Source organism: Peromyscus leucopus, unplaced genomic scaffold (genome assembly GCF_004664715.2).
Source record: "Peromyscus leucopus breed LL Stock unplaced genomic scaffold, UCI_PerLeu_2.1 scaffold_242, whole genome shotgun sequence".
Lineage (NCBI taxonomy): Eukaryota > Metazoa > Chordata > Mammalia > Rodentia > Cricetidae > Peromyscus > Peromyscus leucopus.
Window position 1 is genome coordinate 21594 of NW_023505115.1, and position 20890 is coordinate 42483.

At 46.9% G+C, this 20890-nt stretch overlaps 1 pseudogene; it reads left to right on the forward strand.

Annotated features, from left to right (window-relative positions):
* Nucleotides 1-661: 661 nt before the first annotated feature.
* Nucleotides 662-17294, forward strand: LOC114693862 (annotated as a pseudogene).
* Nucleotides 17295-20890: the final 3596 nt, after the last annotated feature.

The window sequence follows — 20890 nt, forward strand, 5'->3', positions numbered from 1 at the left end:
GTTAATATGTCTGTCAACCTTGGGAATGTTTAACATTAATGCTGCCCCACCCACCCCGCACTGCTCCACCACCCCTTTCTGGGGAATTCACTTCACATCCCCAAGTCCAACTTTCAGTACTAGCCTGAGAGATAGCTTGACAACCTGAGTTCAATCACCTGAAGCCCCACGTGCATGAGGTGGGCTCATGCCTATGCCACCTCCTGTAATTAAATGTAAAATGTTTTTGCTCAGGCTGGACGGCTACAATATTGGATCACCGAAGGAGATATACACCAGGCTCCTTCACCTCCAGATGGGAGTTGATGGGGTAAGATGAAGGCTGCCACTCGGAATTTCTAAGCCCTCCCTGACCAGATGATGCCCCATCCTGCTTGGTCCTTGCCTTGGAAGCCACTTAATTTGACATCGGTGTTCCCAGCAGGAAACTACAAGGTCTAAGAGACTGGCTCTCGGCGTCCGTGTCACATTTCCAGACATCGGTCCGGAGCAGATCTTTCCAGCTGCGGCTTGCATGTCCCGAATTCGAACCCCTGCCAATTGTGGGAGGGGGCTGGGGGAGGAGTGGTCGCGCCCTGGTGCAGCCGCGAGGGCAGCTCTGTCCCAGCATACGGTGTGGGCTCGCCACAGGCGTCCGGGGGCGGAGGGGAGGTGGCGGGGTATGGCTCCAGCGGCTTGGGCGGAGCGGAGGCGGGCAGCAGGGGGGAATTCTACCTGGCTGAGCAGATTCAAGGCGGAGAGAGGATAAAGGGCGGAACCAACCTCCTGGCTCCGCACGTGCTGCGCCGGCTCCAGCTGGCGTTCTTAGCATCCAGTCTTGGCGTCTGCAGGTCAGTGCGGGAGTCGATCCGAAGTGTCTCCTGCCGCGCCTCTCCTCGGGGACGGGACCCCCTTTCGGGGCTCAGGACGACCAGTGAAGGCCTGCTGCGTGGGTTGGGGGTCCAGGCAGCTGCAGGGCGCCACTGCTACGCTGACCCGTGGCGAGAGGTGGGCGCCCGCGCACCCCGGGGTGACAAGGTGGGGCCCGCTCCCTCCTGTTCAACCTCCCAGCAATAGGAGTGGGCACGCAGTTCCCAGAAAACTGTTTGTCTAGTAATCTGGGATGCGATCTCCGAGGAGATGGGTTGGGAGGGCCCCCACACCTTTTTCACCGGGAGCAGGTTGAGGCTGGCTGTCCAGGTTCCCGCGGTAGTTTCCAACCCCAGGAGGAGAAGGTGAGTCGGACCTCCCTCTAAGACCCTCTGTAGCTCACTCTTGAAGCTTTCTTGCTTTCGGTGATCACTACGTAAATTCCAAACTTTTTTAAAAAATGACGTGGATAGGGTTAATTAACATGGGCAGAGCCTTTTGCCAGGTGCCTTCCTAGGTTGTCTGCTTATATTAAAACCACTCAATATGGTGACTCTGACGTCCGATTTCGGAGAATAAGGATGCAGGAAACCACCTAGGGTCAGAGAGAGCCTGATAGTGCTCAACCTGGTCCTGATCCCCAGGAAATCTCCGAAATGCTGCTCTGGGCAGGCGGAGGTGCCTTAAGACTTTCGTGTATGCCCTGATCTTATCTTTCTTTTTTTAAAAAAAACATTTCTTTATCTCCCTGCTCTTCCTCATGTGTGTGGGTCACCTGCCAAGGTGCATGTGTAGAGATCAGAGGACAATTTGTGGGAGTTATTTCTCTCCTTCCATCATGTGGGTTCTGGAGTTGAATCAGTGGTGGCATGAAGGTTTGCGACTCAGAAGATCGCTCCTCTTTGGTCATTATGTCCACTTTACCTTGGACACTTGATCCTCCAAAACGGAAGAAGACTCCAGCTTCAGGAAGATGATAGGGTTAAAAATGAATTCTGGAAAGCAGGTGGTTCACAAGGCCCAGGAGTTAGGAAGTGCCTGGCTTTTCCATGGTCCCTTGCTGTTAAAATGGTGCCCTTACAGCTTAAAATTCAGACTGCCTTGACTGTTTCTTATTGGTTGTGGAAGTTCTGTGATTGTGTGTGTAAACCCAGTGATAATGAAGATGGGTGTGGCTGACAGTAGCAACGAGCATGGGGAGAGAACACTGGAGTCAGGATGCTGCCACCCAGGCAATGCTGGCCTTTCCTAGACAGGTTTCTGGACACGAGGCTAACCCTACTTTAGGATTAGCAATGAGAACACAGAGAAGGAACTTTCCTGTAGAGACAGCAAAGAAAGATAAGGGTGTGGGCAGGTTTGAGCAGCAGGGGCTGTGCCCTTCAGGGAGGATACTATAGGGTTTGGGTCTGCCTGGTGTTGCGGCTCCTCAGTGCCGTGTGTGTGTGTGTGTGTGTGTGTGTGTGTTGTGTGTGTGTGTGTGTGTTGTGTGCAGACCTTACCCCAAGTCTGAGAGCTCCTCACACTCTTCTGTTTAACTGTGGCTACAGGCAGCTAACAATAGACTTATCACATGAAGCACTTTTTAAGTTAGCAACGGGACTGCAGAGATGGCTCAGAGGTTTAGAGCACTGGCTGCTCTTCCGGAGGTCCTGGGTTCAATTCCCAGCACCCACAAGGCAGCTCACAACAACTGTCTATAATGGGATCTGATGCCCTCTTCTGGTGTGCAGGTATGCATGCAGGCAAAGCACCCATATTCATAAACTACACAAATAAAAGACCTTAAAAGTTACAGTTAGAAATTCAGGGTGGTCTTGTGCTGGCTGGTACACTCCAGAAAACTGATGTCTCATCCTTGTGGAAAAGGCTATTTCTAAAGACTCTAATTGCCGGAAACAGAACTGTTTCTCCCCCGTACAGTTGTGATGGAATCCGCTTCCCCGAGGTAAAGCTGAGTTTTTTTGTCTGAGAACAGAGTCAGAGTGTGGACACAGTCCTGGTGGCTTCTGCTCTCGGTGTGCTTCTCCTATGCTGAGCTGCTGGAAGTGCCCTCTGGGGATGCAAACACTGTCTCCTCATCCTTTGCAGTTAAGGTCTATTAGGTGCTTGGATCAGTCTGCTATTTGATTTTAAGAAAGAGGGATTAAGATCTTTGTTTGCTCTTTGCAAATTTACTTTCTGCCCAGCAAGCTGTTCTCAGAGTGTGACCCGGAGAACTGTGGAGATCCCTGAGATCTTTGTGGAGTCCACAAGGTCAAACCCCCTGAGGAGGAATGCTGCTATTTGCATATCTCCCCAGTGCATTAGGGGTTTCTCAGAAGATCTATGACTGAGTTTGGCCTCTGGCAGCTGATGAGGGTATGCTTGAGTATTCTGTTTCTAGAGTCTTGTAAGGTTCTAAGCTTTGGGGTAACTATGTGTTTTTTAGGGATGAAAGTGCTTTGCTCTACCGTACTTTTCCAAGTCCATTCTTATCTCTGTGGCTTTGGATTCAGTTTTCCTGCATCTATAGGGAATGGCATCAAAAGGCAAGCGTACTTCATCGTGACTGGAGTATTGTACTAATGTTTAAATGTCAAATTATCTTTAAATTTAATAATACTGCAATATAAGAATGTCCGTTTGTGTGTTTTAATGCTAAAGAGTGAATGAATTGTTGGCTTGCCAGGGGATAACAGAAAACTTGACCTTCCAGCCCACAACTGTCAGTGAGCATGTACGCTGAACCACTTCCCTGACTTATGGAGGGGAGTTTGTCCAGAGAAATGAGCAAAACTGAGTAAGAGGGGCTGAAAGGGTCCCTTGGCTCCCTGTGTCCCTGTGGATCTTCTGTCGGCCCGCTGTTCTAAATAACACAGTGGTGCCAGGAGCATCATTTCAAGACAAACCATGTAGAGCCCTCTGAGAAGTGTGAACCTGAATGGCTTAACTAGAGAGTTCAGACTCATTAAAAATCCCACATTGTTTTAGATTTTCAGACTAGAATAAGTTGTTGAAGCATCAAGCGGGACAGGTCACCAGACTGAGCATCAAACCACACAGATAATCAAATTGCACTGTCCAGAGACATAGTGACCTCCTGTTGAGGGAAAGGACACTGAAGGGGGGGGGGTCACAGCACTTCTCTCAGTGGTGGATTGACTGGGAGAGACTTAGCTGCATACGAAAAGACTGAGTGAGTGTTGTGAAGTGTTTTTTCCTCAGAAGTCGACCAATTTGCAGCCGTGGCTGGATTCACAATGTTACTTGTGTGCTTAAGAATTCATGTCAAGCCAGTCACAGGAGAGACTCTTAGTAGGTGGTTGGAAACAAAATAGCCAAGTGTTAAATTACCTTTTCACACTCTGGAATGGGGTGGGGGTTGGGGGGGTGGGGCGTGAACTTGTGTTGATAGTTCAGAGGAACTGGTGACTGCTGGTGCTTTTGTATCAGTCAAGACCATTCTGCACACTGCCAAGAGTCAACTGTATTCCTGGTGGCTGTATGCTGGCAATGAAAGACAGAACTGGGGAGTTGGAGAGATGACTCCACAGTTAAGAACAACTGGCTGCTCTTGCAGAGGACCTGGGTTTTGTTTCCAGCACCACATGGCAGCTCACAACTGTCTATAACTCCAATTCCAGGGGATCTGATGTCCTTTTGAGTCCTGCAGGTTCTTGCACGCACATGGTGCACATGCATATGCTTAGGCACACATACATACCCATAAAGTTAAAAATTAATAAGTCTTTAAAAGAAAGAACTGAAGGACCACACCCGCCTAGCTTTCAAACAGAAGTAATTACTGGCTCTAATCACTTTCACAGCTTCCTTAAGAACTTGGATGTTCTGAAGCTTGGCTTCTGAATGCAGGTCTTTACAAGCTGGTGACTGAAGCACCCAGGAAGCTCCCCTCTATTATCAAGTGTGATGTTGTCTTGCTGTAAAGCATTTGCAGGACTGAAGCGTGAGCTGAAACCATCAGTTCTTGTTGATAGAACATTAGCGCTGCTGGAAAGGACTGGCAACGTGGGGAATTTGGCAGGTGTATTCCAAAACTGAACAGAGTTGTCTGTCCCTGCAAAGGAACAAGGACAGGGCTCATCCCCAACACCTAGGAGTTTCATGGCATTTGCCAATGTGGCTTTGACATTGCAGAGTGAAGCACGCTAACATTTACTTGGAAGAAGTTCGTGACTCCCCAGACCAACATTTCCCAAAAGTCCACAGTGCATGGAGCTCAAAACAGGCTAAGAGAGCTGGGCGTAGTGGGCAGGCCTTTAGACTCCAATACTTGGGAGGCAGAAGCAGGCAGATTAATTTGAGTTCAAGGCCAGTCTGGTCTTACACAGTGAGTTCCAGGGCAGCCAGAGATACATAGTGAGAACCTGTCTCTAAAATACCACCTCCAAGATGTGTTGGACAGGACCAACAGACATAAATGCAGCAAGGTGAGCAGTGATGACATGTCGGATCTCCATACAGCCAGCCTTGGAGGAGGATTAAAGGGGCTGAGAGATGGGGCAGTTTTACTATAAAGGGCTTGTCATGCTTATGTGAGGACCAGTGGAGTTCAGATCTCCAGAAACCACCAGGTGCAAAGTTCCATGCTGGGGAGGAAGCTGGGCAGGGGTGAACAGAAAGGCCCCTGAATTTCATTATCCAGACAGAATTAATGATCTTCAGGTTTAGTGAGAGATTCCCTCTCGAAACTACTGGTGGAGAGAGGAATGAGGACAGACACCCAACCTCCACACGCATGGGCATGCACATCTGTGGGCATCCTGGTACTAACGGAGTCGGTCAGAGACCACACAAAGTTAAAGGCTAGTTAACCTTTGAGCTTTAGGGAAGTATCAAAGATGTATCTGGAAACATCCACTTCTTCCCACCACTTTGCTGTGCGGGTTTCATTGTCTTCAGCTACTTCAGTGAAATCTCAAGACAGATTGAGCATGGAGGCAAGAATGAGAAGCAGCTGATGTTTGACAATTGACTCTTCTTGCTACATGGTTTCTGGTTTTGCTTTGGAAAATCTAGTTTCTTTTATAAGTGTGTGGATGTTAACATCATTACATGAATTAATAAAAAATAAACATCTCATTTAATAATTTTAACAATATTTAATACAGTAAATATTGATGGATAGATATATTATTCACATATACTTTTCAGTCCACAGTTTGTTGTGTGTGGTGTGTGTGTGTGTGTGTGTGTGTGTGTGTGTGTGTGTGTGTTTCAAGACAGGGTTTCTCTCTGTAGCCTGGCTGTCCTGAAACTTGCTTTATAGACCAGGTTGGTTTTTGTACAAATAGATCTGCTTGCCTCTGCTTCTAGAGTGCTGGGATTAAAGGCTTTTGCCACACTCCTGGCCTTCAGTCCACAATTTTTAAGAGTGTAAAGGAGACTGGGTGTGGTAGTACACACCTTTAATCCCAGCACTTAGGAAGCTGGCAGATCTCTGTGAGTTCCAGGCCAGCCGGGCTACACAGTGAGACCCAAAGTAAAGGAATCTTGAAATTGGAAAATTTTGAGGGCTGCTGCCTTGAGTCTAGTCGTGTTCATGCAATAGCAGAGACTCGTGAGAAATGCACCATGGATCATTTTACCAACTACCCTAATTGGTTAGAACATCCCTTTATGATATTGAGTCACCATTGTCTGTGTGGCCTACTGTGAAACAAAATGGCTTTATGCAGCACATGGCTCTGTCAAGATGAATCGGGCAGTGATACGACAGTGGTCTTTACTTGGAAAAGAGCACTGTGGCAGACGTTTCTGTGCTCTGACCTGATATCCCATGATATCCCATCATGGACTCTCCTGCTGGAGGACAGGGCATCAGGCACAAACATACCACAGCAGGACAGTCCTGCAGCCTGTTGTCTGTTACTGAAAAGGAACAAGGACAGGGCTCAATCCCCAACACCTCTCTCTCTCTCTCTCTCTCTCTCTCTCTCTCTCTCTCTCTCTCTCTCTCTCTCTCATTTTTGTTTGTTTTATTTTGTTTTTTTCCGAGACAAGCTTTCTCTGTGTAGCTTTGGTGCCTGTCCTGGATCTCGCTCTGTAGACCGGGCTGGCCTTAAACTCACAGAGATCCACCTGACTCTGCCTCCAAGTGACTGCTGGGATTAAAGGCGTGCGCCTGCGCCGCCGCCGCCGCCCAGCGGGAGAGTTTTCCTCAATGGCATTCCTCTGAGGGCGGTTAAGGAAAGTCTCAGAGTCCCCTGTAAATATGGCCAACACTGGTTACCTCTTTTCAGTTGCTAACCTGGAGCAACGAAGCCAGTGATATGCCCGTGAACAGGAAAGCTGTCTTGCGGGCTCATTTATGAAGTGAGCTGGAATGAAGGGCCTCAGCTTCACCTACAGAGCATCCCCTCCACCCTACCAGTATTTTTAATCACCTTAACTTTCATGCTAACCCCACCCCACCCCATGATTCATAAAGGGTATAAAACGTTTTCTCAAGCTGTATCCTTTATACTGCACACGCTCATGAAACATTATTGGGGTATTTCAACCTGTGTTCTTGGGTTATTTGGAGGGAACAATTTCATCCATTGCAGAACAAAATGTCCTAAATCAAGGCACATTTTCAACCACGGGTGGAAACACCAGCTAGGTGGGTTACAGCAAAGCAGAGACAATCTTTGCTATGTTTCAGATGCTATCTGGTGACATTCTTAGCTTTAGGGTTGTGGCATTAGTGGTCTGCTAAGTTAGTACATTCTACACAGGATTTACCGGATAGTCATGTTAGGTTAGACACGGTGGAGGGAACAGGTGGCTGTTTGCAGAGACTCATGATTTAAAATAAATTTAAATTGGTCTTTAGTTCTGAAACACCCCAGCTCTCCACAACTACAAATTCTAACTGTTCAACTGTCTGTGTAGTCTGTATAGGTGTGGCTCCTTTTTTGGGGGGGGGATTTTCAGTTCACAGTGTAGACACAAGTGTGTGTGTCCGAACTCTTAACTTCCTGTGACAAGGAAAGGGTCCACTGTCAGCTGGTAGTGGAGGAGAGGACAAGGGAGGAGGGAAGTAAATGCACATTTGGGGTCATGGAAGCGCTGGGAAATGGTTTTTCTAAATGAGCCTTTCAAAGGACGGACGTGGGATTCAAACGGCTGCTGCTCACAGCTTACTGGATATTGCCGGGCTTTTTTTCTTTTAGCCATCTGCTTTTCTAGTCTGGGTCATTCCAAAGATAACATCTAAAGTGTTAGCACAGATGGCCAATGCTTAGCTATTTAGTCTGGGACCTGCTTGTCCCCTCAGATGGTGTATGCACAGGTTAATAGCAACTAGAGTCAAGATTGCAAGCCCTCACCTGATCTGGTGGCTGGTTGTTTGGTTTTGGTATGTGTGTGTGTGTGTGTGTGTGTGTGTGTGTGTGTGGTGTGTGTGATATTTGTAATCTACAAAATAAAGCTTGCCTGAAGCTCAGATGACAGCCAGAGAGTTAAACGCAGAGGTCAGGCAGTGGTGGCACACACCTTCTTTAATCCTAGCACTTGGGAGGCCGAGATCTGTCTAGATCTCTGTGAGCTCAAGGCCACACTGGGCTATAAGAGATTGATCCAGTCTTAGGAGAGAAACAGAGCCAGGCAGTGGAGGCACACACCTTTACCCCAGTTAAAGCACACACGCCATTAATCCCAGCACTAGAAAGGTTGAGATTGGAAGTAAAATGGCTGGGCGGAGAAAGCCATATGGGGCGTGAGGAGACAGGAACTCTCAGCCTTTTGGGCTGAGGACTCAGGGACATTCAGTCTGAGGATTTGTGGAGGCAGGATTGGCTGAGGAGTTGACGAGGTGAGAAGTGGCTGTGGTCTGTTCCTTTGTCTCTCTATCTTTCACATTTTACCCCACATATCTGGCTCCAGTTTTTATTAAGACCATTTAGGATTCGGGTTTTTATTAAGACCATTTAGGATTTGTGCAACATTTTGTTTGTTGTTGTTTGGTGTTGTCGATTGTGCATTAACCCCCACTGTAGCCTGGCACCTGGTTTGATTTCATTGTTACCCCAGGTTAGTTTTTGTGTATCCCAGGTTACATTTATCCCTTGTCCTGGGCCTAACTTGACTGGCTTCCTATGGGACAAGTCAGAGGTTCGGTTTTGATGCCTTCCTGAATCACCAAAGAAGCCTTGGCTTCCGCACTGGCAACTGTGGTGTGATTTCAGGAGAGCAGCGCTTCCAGGGGCTGATGGATGTAAGGTTAGTAATGGATTCTGTCCTTCCTTTCTCCCAGGGTATCAGAAGAGCAGATCGGGTCTCGGGATGTTAAAACAGGTGGCCAGAGTGACGGCACAGAGCAAAGCCTCTGGCTGCTCGCAGCTTGTCTTGCCCTTGCGGTTTCTAGGCAGGTCCTCTCGTCAAGTCCCAGCAGATGCCAACTTCCACTCCACCTCGTTCTCCGAAGCAGAGCCTCCCCGGGTCTTGATCACAGGTTGGTTTGTCTCCTCCTCATCTGTGGCATGAGCCTTGCTTTCTCTGAGACGCTTCTTGTCGTGTGCTGTGCTTCAGAGCGGCTGTCGGGAGACGCCGGAGCTGGATTTCATGGTTGCACTGGGAAAAGGGGTCTCTGAGTAAGGCATGCCATCCCCAAATAACTTTTTCTTGGGGAGGCAACCCTTTTCTGATCAGATACAGCCCTTTTTGAAACATTCTGGTTAGGATTCAAAGGGATTGTTCTTTGGGGGTAAAGGGTTTATTAGAAGGATCGTATACATTGTAGACAAGGAGACAGAGGCATGGCAGGGCTCTGAGGAAAGTGTCCAGGCACAAATGGCAGAGTGGGGGTCTCTTCCCACAGGTTTCAGAGGATGGAAGGGTCCTAAGTCACATCGTCCATGAGCAGCCTGAAGTACATGCCTGCAGTCCAGGTGTCTCTTAATTAGCTATGAGGGCGAGGAGGGCAGGAATCCAGAAACACAAGTTACTTTAATTCTGAAAACCAAATTACTGCTGTTTTTGAGACCATCTAAGGGTCTGGTCGGGGTTCGTTTTCTTTGCCATTCAAGAATGAAAAGGCAGGAAAATTCTCAAGCTTGACAGGTAGCAAGCAGCAGAGGAATCTTAAACATCCGACAGCAGTTGGTGGACAGAATCGGCAGCTGCAGAAAGGCTTTTCTTAGGGGTGAGGAAACACATACAGCAGGCACACAGAGAAAAAGACCCTCTGCAAGGTCGGGGGGGGGGGAGGGAGGGGGAGGGGTGGACCCTGATTAGGACTGATCAGTTTGAAGAAAGACAGCCCAATTGGCTCACAACTGCTGTGTGACATGTCCTGATCCAGCCTTGAATTTGTTGAGCCATTCCATCTTCAGGGGCCCTACTGGAGGAAGAAAGACCCACAAGGCCTTTGTTTTAAGCTGCCAGGCTTTTGCCTGAGGTCAGGAGGGTGAGGAAGAAGCCAGCCATCTTGGAAATTCACCATCTTCGCTACCCCAGCAATGGCCTCTCTCGCTATCTGACGGCCCGCCAGGGAGCCTGTCTAATGCCAGTTTCAGAAGTTAGCAGTGCAGCTAAAATGGAGAAGCATTACAAGATGGTGTGGTCCTGGCTGACGTCTTCCATCGTTGGCTTCCCCTATTCATAACTATGTGTTGCCTATGTTTCCTTTCCCTAATAAAATCTTGTTTTCTGTCCTGGAACTTGATTCCCTTTCATAAGTCAGGGCAACAAAACTGAATGGATAGGGAGGGTGCCAGTTCTGGAACACATCTTTCTCCTGGGCATATCTTTCCTTGGCCAGATTCCCCAGCCAAGCCCAGAATCACCCATCACAAACTGTTACTGAGCTCTCACGCACTGGAAATAAGATGGGATGTAAGCGCTGCCCGAAGCTTCTTGTTGCTGTTGAGCCCCTCACCACCAGACCCACTCATTGATCCTCCTCTCCCAGAATACACAGTGCCTGGCCCCACCCCCTTCACTCTGCATTCCGCGTTGTCACTGACAGTGCTTCCTAACAGCCAGAGACAACCTCTCCCTTAACATTTTACTTCTCCATCCTCTGTCATGTTTTCACTCCTTTCCTGTCCTGCCCTCTGTGTTTCTTTCATTCTCTATCTCTGCTAAGGTTTTAGTCCTCTAGGGTTTTAGTCCTGTGTTAACTGACAGGGAGTCCCACTGCTCTGTCTTCCTGCCACATGAGGGTCTTGCCTGAAATTTATAGCGGTCCTCCTCCAAATGTGTTCCTAGCCCCTTGGCTACATCTTCCTATCTGTGGTGTCTTTAAACCTCCAAGTTAGGAAAGCTAGCATCATTTCTTTCTTAGTGGTTCCTTGTTGATTCTGTTTGTTTTGTTTTGAGGTAGGGTCTTTCTACTATGTAGCTCTGGCTGTGTCCCAGGCTGGCCTTGAACTCAAGAGATCCACCTACCAAGTGCTGGGATGAAAGGTGTATACTACCACACCAGCTTGTCCCCCCGCCCTTTTGTCAAATGGCTTCTTGCTCTCCCCTCCTTGGAGCTGGCCACCCCTCCCCACCTCACCCCACACCACCCCCCTCCCTGCACAAGTGTTAACTTTTCTTCTTGTGTCCTTGCTATCCTCTTCCTCTTGGGCACCCCTGGCCGGAAAGTGCTGCCTCCAAAACTCTCAGCTGTACTGTCCACGCTGGGCAGTGGCTGTCCTGGGTTCTGAGAGTAACCTGCAGGGACTGCATCAGCACCGCCCCTGGCTTCAGCCCACTACGACTGGAGGAGTTTCATTCCACCATTACGCTTTGAAATAGATTTGCACTCAGGTCTCACCTTGTTTTCTCCTTCGCTAGGGGTCTTGGCCAGTTGGGAGTAGGACTTGCTAGCCTTTTGAGGTAAGAACTTCAAAACCAGGTTCTTAAGGGTGTACAGTGGTCACCGTCAACATTAGCTAGCCATTGGTTTTCTCTTGCCTCTGGCCTCTTTGTGCTTCTAAGATGTCACATCCAAATAGCTGCTTAAAACACGGTTTGCCTCTTGGTCACACGCCAGCTCTTTGCCCTCAGTCCTAACTTGGGTATGGTGGGACTCATCACCCAAGTGAACCACTTACCTCAGTTGTTCATGAGCAGAGGGCAGGGGCCAGTTCTTACAGGAGCTGTTAGAGAATCGCCTGGGTTGAGGGCAGGAGGTGAAAGAATGAGGGAGAAGGGGAAGTGCCAAGGACATGGAGATGGCATTGGTGGCCAGTGCAGTGGGGAGGGGCAGAAGGAGAGACCCCAGGCCGTGGGGAGAAAAGAAGTCAGAGCTTAGGGAGGCAAAGCTGAGGGGTCTGTGACGATGGTGAAGAGAAGGGAGGTGACTGGAGAAGGCCCAGAAATTGCAGTGCCTATTTGAAATGATCAGTTTCCTAAGACCTGTCTCCGCGACGTTGCTGACTTGTGGGGGCGGGGCTTTCTTTCTCTATAGGAAACGATTTGGGAAGGACAACGTGATCTTATCAGACATAAGGAAGCCCCCAGCTCACGTCTTCCACAGTGGTAAGATATAGAGGTTTAGTTTTCAAAATGCAATCACTGAGGCAGAGTGGAATCCATGTGTGAATCAAAGAGGGATTCGGACCTGGGCCTGGCTTAAAGTGTATTTTCAGTGCCACTCCATTCAAATGAAAAGAATGGAAGGGCTCTGTGGAACTTGAAGTTTGGGAATAATGTATTTGAATATTACTTGAAATAATGTCTTTGTACTAAAAAGTTTGATTCTTTATCCTTTGAGTTTTTGGTTATCTGACTAACTTAAAGAGCCCTCAAACATAAAATAGGTTTGATGAGGAAAAAGCTTGAAGAATATGGAGAAGGGAGATGGCTTAATTCAGAACTTTCAGAGGACCCCCAAGTTTGGTTCCCAGCACCCACATCAGGTGGCTCCCAACCACCTGTAATTCCAGCTCTAGAGGATAAAGGCTGTCGTCTGGGCTCCACAGGTTTTCTCTATGTAGCCATGATATCCTGGAACTCTGTAGACCAGGCCAGCCTTGAACTCAGGTTCACCTGCCTCTGTCTCTCAAGTGCTGGGATTAAAGCGTGCGCCACCATTGCCTGCCCATTGGTAGACTTTTAATTACTGCTCACTAGGGGTTACAGGTCTGTTTAAATTGCACACACAAGCACCCTCTCTCATAATTTCAGCACCTTCTTCTGGCCCCTGTGGGTACCTGGATTCTCATTCTCTCTCTCTCTCTCTCTCTCTCTCTCTCTCTCTCTCTCTCTCTCTCTCTCTCTCTCTCTCTCTCTCTCTCTCTCTCTCTCTCACACACACACACACACACACACACACACAGATGAATTTCTAAATGGTCTTAATAAAAAACACGGAGCCAGATATAGGGGTGAAGCCTGAGAGAGATCAGGGAAATAGGGAAAGCCATGGCTAACCTCACCTCACCAACTTGGCAGCTTCCAAATGCAAGTTACCTCCTGTCTACCCATGCTGTATGCTTTGCGTTCTGCCATCTGATTTGCTCTCTCTGTCTAGCTACATCACTTTCCTCTTCTTGCCCAGCTCTGTCATTTCCTGTCTGTCTGTACAGACCTCTAGAGCCTCCCATGGTTAACTAGTGTTGGAATTTAGGCGTGTACCACCACACCTGGTTCTGTTTCCAGTGTGGCCTTGAACTCACAGAGCTCCAGACAGATCCCTGCATGCCACGTGATAGGATTAAAGGTTGTGCTAACATTGCATGATTTTGTTTTTAACTTATAATGGCTGTTTTTCCTCTGATCTCCAGGCAAGCTTTATTTATTAAAGCACAAATGAAATAATACCATTTCAGCACAAAATAAAATATCAACCAACATTTTCCCTTTTTTTGTCTAATAAAAAATAAATAGAAGTTATCAGTTACAACAGAGAGAGAGAGAGGAGAGAGAGAGAGAGAGAGAGAGAGAGAGAGAGAAAACAACAAAGAATTCTGAGAAAGCCAGACATGGAAGATGGCGCATGGCTGTTCAGCCAGTGGCCCAGAAGGCTGGGGCAGAATCACAAGGTTCCAGTCCAGCCTAGGCTACAGAGTCAGGTTCTGCTTCAAAAGGAAGGTTGGGGAGGGAGGACAAGATGTCTCTCCAGTCAGTGGCAGGGGACAGGGAGTCCATTTAGCTTCACGGCAGCCCTTCTCACTCTGCTTACAGGCCCGTTCGTTTACGCCAATATCTTGGATAACAAAAGCCTTCGTGAGATCGTGGTGAACCACCGTATCAGCTGGCTGTTTCACTACAGTGCTGTGCTGAGTGCTGTCGGAGAAGCCAACGTGCCCTTGGCCAGAGATGTCAACATAACTGGTGAGCTGCTGGGTTGCTGGTTCTGGCCTAAAGGGGCCAGTTTTTCCTGCTCTTGGTAATCCGTTTGATTTTCAGATTTTCATAGTGTCTATTCATTTCAGGACTGCATAACATTCTAGATGTTGCAGCTGAACACAATGTGAGGTTGTTTGTGCCCAGCACGATTGGGGCTTTTGGACCTTCTCTCCTCGGAACCCCGCACCTGATCTCTGTATTCAAAGGCCCCAGGACCATCTATGGCGTATCCAAGGTCCATGCAGAGCTCATGGAGAAAGTAAGCATTTCTCAGCAAGATGCTACATGTTCAGGGCTGGATGATTCTGTGTCCTGCCCCTTTTTTTTTTTTTTTTTTTTTTTTTTTCTGCTTCAGACACCCCCTGCTTCATGTTCGGGGAAACATTTCCACCCCAGAGATAATTACTTACCTGGTGTGTTTGTCAAGTGGTAGGCCTTGAAGGCCCTGAAGAGCTCCTTAGCTATAGGTTTCTGCTTGCCCACAGCCATGATAGCAACACTCAGCACTGTTGGACGCTCCCGGCCTTGGAACTGCTTCCCAATGTGCTTGCTGCCCAACTTGTTTGTAAGGTTCTCAACACTGGAGTTATGGTGGGCGTGTTAAAACTTTTCCTGCAGGAGAGAGAGACAGGCAGAGACAGAGATGGGGGAGGGGGAATATACGTGGGTACCAAGTGTGTGTATTCATGTGTGTGGAGGCCAGAAGTTAGGTGTCTTCCTCAATTCCTCTCCATCTTAAATTTTGAGACAAGGTCTCTTACTGGAACCTGGAACAAGCAGGCCAGGCTTATGGGCACTGAGCCTTCGGATCGTGTCTCAGCTTCCTTAATGCTAGGTTACAGTACATGCTGTGTCCCTGCTTTTCATGTGGCTTCTAAGAGGATCTAAGTCAGCTCCTCACGCTTGTGCCAGAGAGCACTTACCACCTGAGTCACCTCCCAAGCCGAGAAACTCTCTACTGTGGAAATTTTCGAGCATGCTTTTTACTCTGCCTAGAGTAAACCGTAGTCAGTGTCTGGCCCTTCAGCTACTGGATGCCAGTTTTTTTGTGTTTGTTTTGTTTTGTTTTCTGCAGGGGAGCAAGCCTTGCCACACTCAGGGCAGGGAGCAGGAGCGCCACCTGCAGGCTGCTCTATCGTTTGCAGTGTTGATGTAGCCTCGGGATGGTGATTCTTAGAAGATAAATAATTGAGTGTTATTAAACAAAAGTGGGAAACGTGGAAATTCTGAAATCCCATTTTCTTTCTTTCAAAAATTGTGTTTGTGCACGTTGCGTGTGTCTATGCACACACGAGTGTGCCACACACAGCATGTGTGTGGAGGTCAGAGGACAACTGTGCAGTCTCTCCTTCTACCTTTATGCTGGTTCTGAGGGTCTAACTCTAGTCACCAGGCTGTGTGGCAAGTGCCTTTACCCACTGAGCCGTCCTGCAGGTCCTAATTGCGTATTCTTTTAAGGAACATTTTCATTGCATGTGATGTTTTAGGAAAAGCAATTTATTTGTTTTATCTAAACTACAGGATTAGTATTGTTATTTTTAGCCAGCTCTTTCTTTTCTTAGTACTATATTACCGGTATGGGGGTTAGATTTCCGGTGCCTGAGATATCCTGGATCATTTCTGCAGATTCCCAGCCTGGAGGAGGAACAACTGGTAAGTGCCATCTTCAATCTCCCTCACCCTTAAATTCTCTTTGTTTCAGGGAGACCCTGGTTAGTCATAAACTGCCTGCCTTAGTTTCCCTGTATTTCAAGAGAAATTGGAAAAGTAGGGAGGTTTTTATCTTGCTGGCACCCAAAATGCAGTACTAAAAAAATTCTTCAGTTACTGTGTGTAACAGTAAATCTTGATATAGCCCATACTATACATATCTCTTTTGGGAGCCTTCCGTTCTTAATAGTCTAAAAGAGGTTCTGAATTAAGAGCACTGGAGAGCTGGTATCTCAGTCCTGGGCCGCCTCCCTCCTGCTGCCACGGGCGGGATTCTCTTTCAGACTACGCAGTCCAGATTTTCCACGCTGCAGCAAAGAACGGCACATTTGAGTGCAACCTCAAGCAGCACCAGGCTCCCATGATGTACATCAGCGACTGCCTCAGGGCCACCCTGGAAGTCATGGAGGCCCCCGCCGAGCGCCTCTCCCATGAGGACCTACACACATCAGCGCCATGAGCTTCACCCCCGAGCTGGCCCAGGCCCTACCGCAAGCACGTGCCCGACTTCCAGATCACCTACTGCGTGGATCCCCTCCGACAGGCCCATAGGTAAGCCCCCACACCAATCCACTCTAGCTCAGAATAGAATCTGGGAATGCCTACGCCACCCTCTGGTGATGAGGCTTTAAGGTTGAGGAGCTCCGGCGGCCCGTTCACAGATGCTTCCGTGTGGGAAACAGGTCTTCGGGAAAAGGTTCCAGCTCAGGAAGCCATCTGGCACCATTTCACCTTTGCACGATTTAATAAAGCAGGGAGAAACAAATCAAGGCTGTGTGCAAACAGGCTTGTGCTTCGTGTGGTGTTGTTGCCATCTATGGCCCGGAACACCCTTTTGGATATCAGAATGTTCCCTTACAAAGCCATGTGTGGTTTTAAATAATAACATGAAAAACTCCAGTGCAGGTACCCCAGTGTCTTCTGGAAAGGTGGCCCTGCATGTATTAGTTCTGCTCTTGTCAAAGACAACGTTTCCTTTTTTTATGTGCCTGCATATAAAAATCATCCAGTCATTCACAAACACAGAGCCGGAATAATCCGTGTACTTTCCCGTGTCTTTCCCCAGCTGAGGCTGGCCCATGAACCTCGATGACAGCAGTGCCCGCAAGGACTGGGGCTGGAAGCATGACTTCGATCTCCCAGAGTTGGTGGCTACCATGTTTCAACTTCCACGGCGCCAGCACCAGAATTGCCCAAGCTAACTGAAGGGGGTGGAGCAATGCCCATATCCTCACAGTGTAAGGGACATGGCATTCTCTAAGACGGAGAACTCATCAGACTGAATTCTGGCAGCTCACATGGAACTGCTGGGTGGGGTTGGAGTTCCTTTTACACATTGCCTTTTGTTGTGTGCCTAAACTGGTCCAGGCACACATCCGATGGAAGTGAAGTCCTAAGTGGTAGTTAGTGACTAGCTCTTGGGATTTGCAACATTTGTATTTTAATTAAATTCAATTTAAGTATCACTTCCAAGACTTCCTCTCTTGACCAGAGACCAAAGATCACATTTTAAGGATTTTCAAAAAGATGTTCTTCATGTTCAGGACTTTCAAACTTCACCAAAAAATGAACACTAGCAGCTAAATTTTAACTTAAGATTTATCTGGGCGATTAAGAGTTTGAAAGATGATGCACTTCATAAAGGGCATGGGTTCTGTGGGGTTTGAAGTCCACTTAGGGGCTGCTAGAAAGCTTTGTGATGTCTATGGGACTTGAATTCTCTGACCTGGTGACATCAGTACTCCAGAGAGATTGTTTTGAAATGCTCATTTCTGGGCTTCACCCCCGCCCCCCAGACTGACCCAGCAAAGTGGAGTAAGCTGGCTATGGCCCAACCCTCTAAGATAGATTCCAAGCTCAGTGCTAAAGAGTGCTTGTCCTGTGATAGTAGTGAACCCACCAATAGAGAGGTCGCTCAAACCTGCTGACATGCCTGGCTACCTCCAGAAATCACCAGCAAGGGGGACTTCCAGTTCCAATAGCTATCGTCAATAATAGCTGTGTTTCTGCTATCGGTTAGTGTGGTGCATTGTTACTCATTTTAGATTTGAAACTCCTAGGTTGTGGCATAATTTTTTTTTGAGTCTTAAGTGGATTTGAATCTTTTTAACTAAAGAAATTTTAGGTAATTGAGTTTCAATAGCTACAATAGAATAGGTTATCTCTCACATGTTTAGTAAATTAAGCTTAACATTTGTGGATTTTTGTTTTCAAAAATTCTCTTATAGATTTATTTATGGTTCAATATAGATTTTACTTTATGGTTCATCTATCATAAAATATTATAATTTGGGATCTGGAGAAAAAGGTTCAGCAGTTAAGAGCGCTTGCTGCTCTTGCAAAGGACCTGAGTTCAGTTCCCAGCACACATATGGTGGCTCACAACCTTCTGGAGCTCTAGCCCCAGGGAATCTGACACCCTTTTCTGACCTGTAAGCGCCAGCAGTACATGCTTACATGTAAATGGTACACACATGTTCACATAGGCAAAGCACTCGTACACATGAAAATAAAGAAAACCTAAATGTATATTGTTTTACAGTATGTTAGAGTTGCAGACTTGATAACAATAGAGAGACCACATGTAATATCATCTCTCTGTGTCTCTGGATGGGGGATTCTGAATATCTCATACAACTGGGGTGTAGTCAGTAGCGAAGGGCCTCAGTTTTGTTAACCTGACAGACATTGAGGTTTTATGACTGTTACTCAAATTTCAAGTTCACATCTGATATTAAAGGCACTTTTTTGAGTTGCCTAACAGGTTAAGAGCATAGGATCTTGGCTGTGTAGGAAAGTGTAAGTCTGAAGTTCACGTGTGATTTTAAAAATCTGTGTGCAGTAGCACAGGTAACCATGGTGTGTGTGTGTATGTGTGTGTGGGGGAAGAGATGCTGGGGTTGGAACTCAGGGCTTACGCAACCCAGGCAAGTGTTCTATCACTAGCCTTATCTCCAGCCCCCTCCGCTTGTTTAATGGCTCTATAGCTCGTCATTGGCTGGTTGTCCAGAATGCATTTGGTTGCATTATTAAGGACATTTGGACTTAGGACAGTCCTTAACTGTCATAAACGGTGCTGTAGGAAAGATTGTTGCAAAATACACCCCATTTTCATTGTCTTAGGGCCGAAATCTCTTTCTGGAACTTTGAAGTTCAAGCTTTTACATCCAACTAACTCTTAAGACCTTTACAGGGCAATGTCTTTGCTCTCCTACCATAATAAGTGAATTTGAACCGTACCTAAAACAAAGTGCTGATACCAAGAGCTTTTTGTGAGTTTTTTTTTTTTAACCTGCTTTCATGAAAGATCTGTATGGTATAAGCTTGCTGTATACATTTCATGTTTTTTTTTTTCTTTCTTTTTTAAAAAATTTATTTGTTTTCTTTTTGATTTTGTTTTGTTTTGTTTCAAAACGGGGTGTCCCTGCGTACCTTGGCTGTCCTGGAATTCTCTCTGTAGATCAGGTTGGCCTCAAACTCAGAAATCCCCCTGCCTCTGCCTCCTGAGTGCTAGGATTAAAGGTGTGTGCCACCACTGCCAACCTTTTTTTGTTTTGAGGTTTTTTGTTTGTTTGATTGTTTGTTTGAGACAGGGTTTCTCTGTGTAGCCCTAGCTCTCCAGAAACTCTGTCTGTAGACCAGGCTGGCCTCGAACTCAGTGATCTGCTTGCCTATGCTTCCTGGATGCTGGGATTAAAGACATGCCCTGCCTTAAGTCATGTTCACAGTTCAGAAGTTGATTTAGGAGTGAGCCAACTATCATTTCTTGTACCCTTATTTTATTACTACTAGGGTATAAATTCATGGTTTACATTCTAGTACACATTGAGAGAGCAAAGTCACCCTGCTGAAGTTTTCCATTTTGAAGCTCATTGTGAACAGAATAGCAATGTTATCAGGATAACGATAATAAGAACAGATCATAGAGATGATAAGAAAGATCATAGAGAGAGGAAGACTGCCCCCGACACTGTTTTGAAAGTGCAGTTACCATTCATAAATGCACGCTCCTCCGACCAGGAGCCGCTTCCATTGGCTTCTATCTACAGGCATCTCGGCCATCAGGACCACAGCTATGGACAGCTCTTGCCCCTCCTGGCCCTCCTCTGGGCAGGGCTTTCTCGAACATTGTCTACCACCCACAACTCCTCATTTTGCGTGAGCCAGGATATATAGGTATTTGAGATAGTCATATCTATCAAATGTTTGCTGATAGTACACCATGAAGAAATCTATCTTTAAAAGGACTTTTGTATACACATAATTTTACCACAGATGGTTGAAGATGAAAACAAATTTGTGAAGTAATGAGATCATGATGTATTTGTTGATTTTTACATAAAACACTAAATCTTGGCTGGATATTTGATACTTCAGGATATAGGGCACATTCAATACTTTTCAGAATTGGTCAATATTTTGATTTTTACAATCACCAATACTGAGAATTCCTCCCACATAAATAAGCAGTATAAAATGGCAGAAATGTGATTAAGGGACTGTGTGGTGTTGAATGAGAATGGCCCCCATAGGCTCAAATGTTTTGAATGCTTGGTCCCAGTTGGTGGGATCGTTTGGAAGAGTAGGGGTGGCCCTGTTGAGGAGGTGTGTGACCTGGTGAGCTTCAGGTTTCCAAAGACTGGTGCCATTCCCAGCATTGCTCTCCGCTTCTCTGTTTGCTGTTGAGATGTGAGCTCTCAGTTGCACTCCAGCCAGCAGCTTGCTCGCTGCTTGCTACCCCCCCTACCATGGTGGACCTTACCCTGAAACTGTAAGCCAAAATAAACCCTTCCTATAAGTTGCCCTTGGTCATGGTTGCTTTATCACAGCAATAGAAAAGCAGCCAACACAGGGCCATTTCAGAAATTGTTGGAAATTCATTTAATCCCAAGCCATGATTCAAAAGTTAAAACAAAGCAAACGTCCTAACACAGTCCAACCAACACAAAGCCTAATCTGATACTTAACAACACCTAGGCATGATATATAGGAAGGCAAAGAAGAGGTTTTGTTCCTGTAATTAAACTTTGTTCTGTAGCAGCAGAAAATCACTGTATGGGCT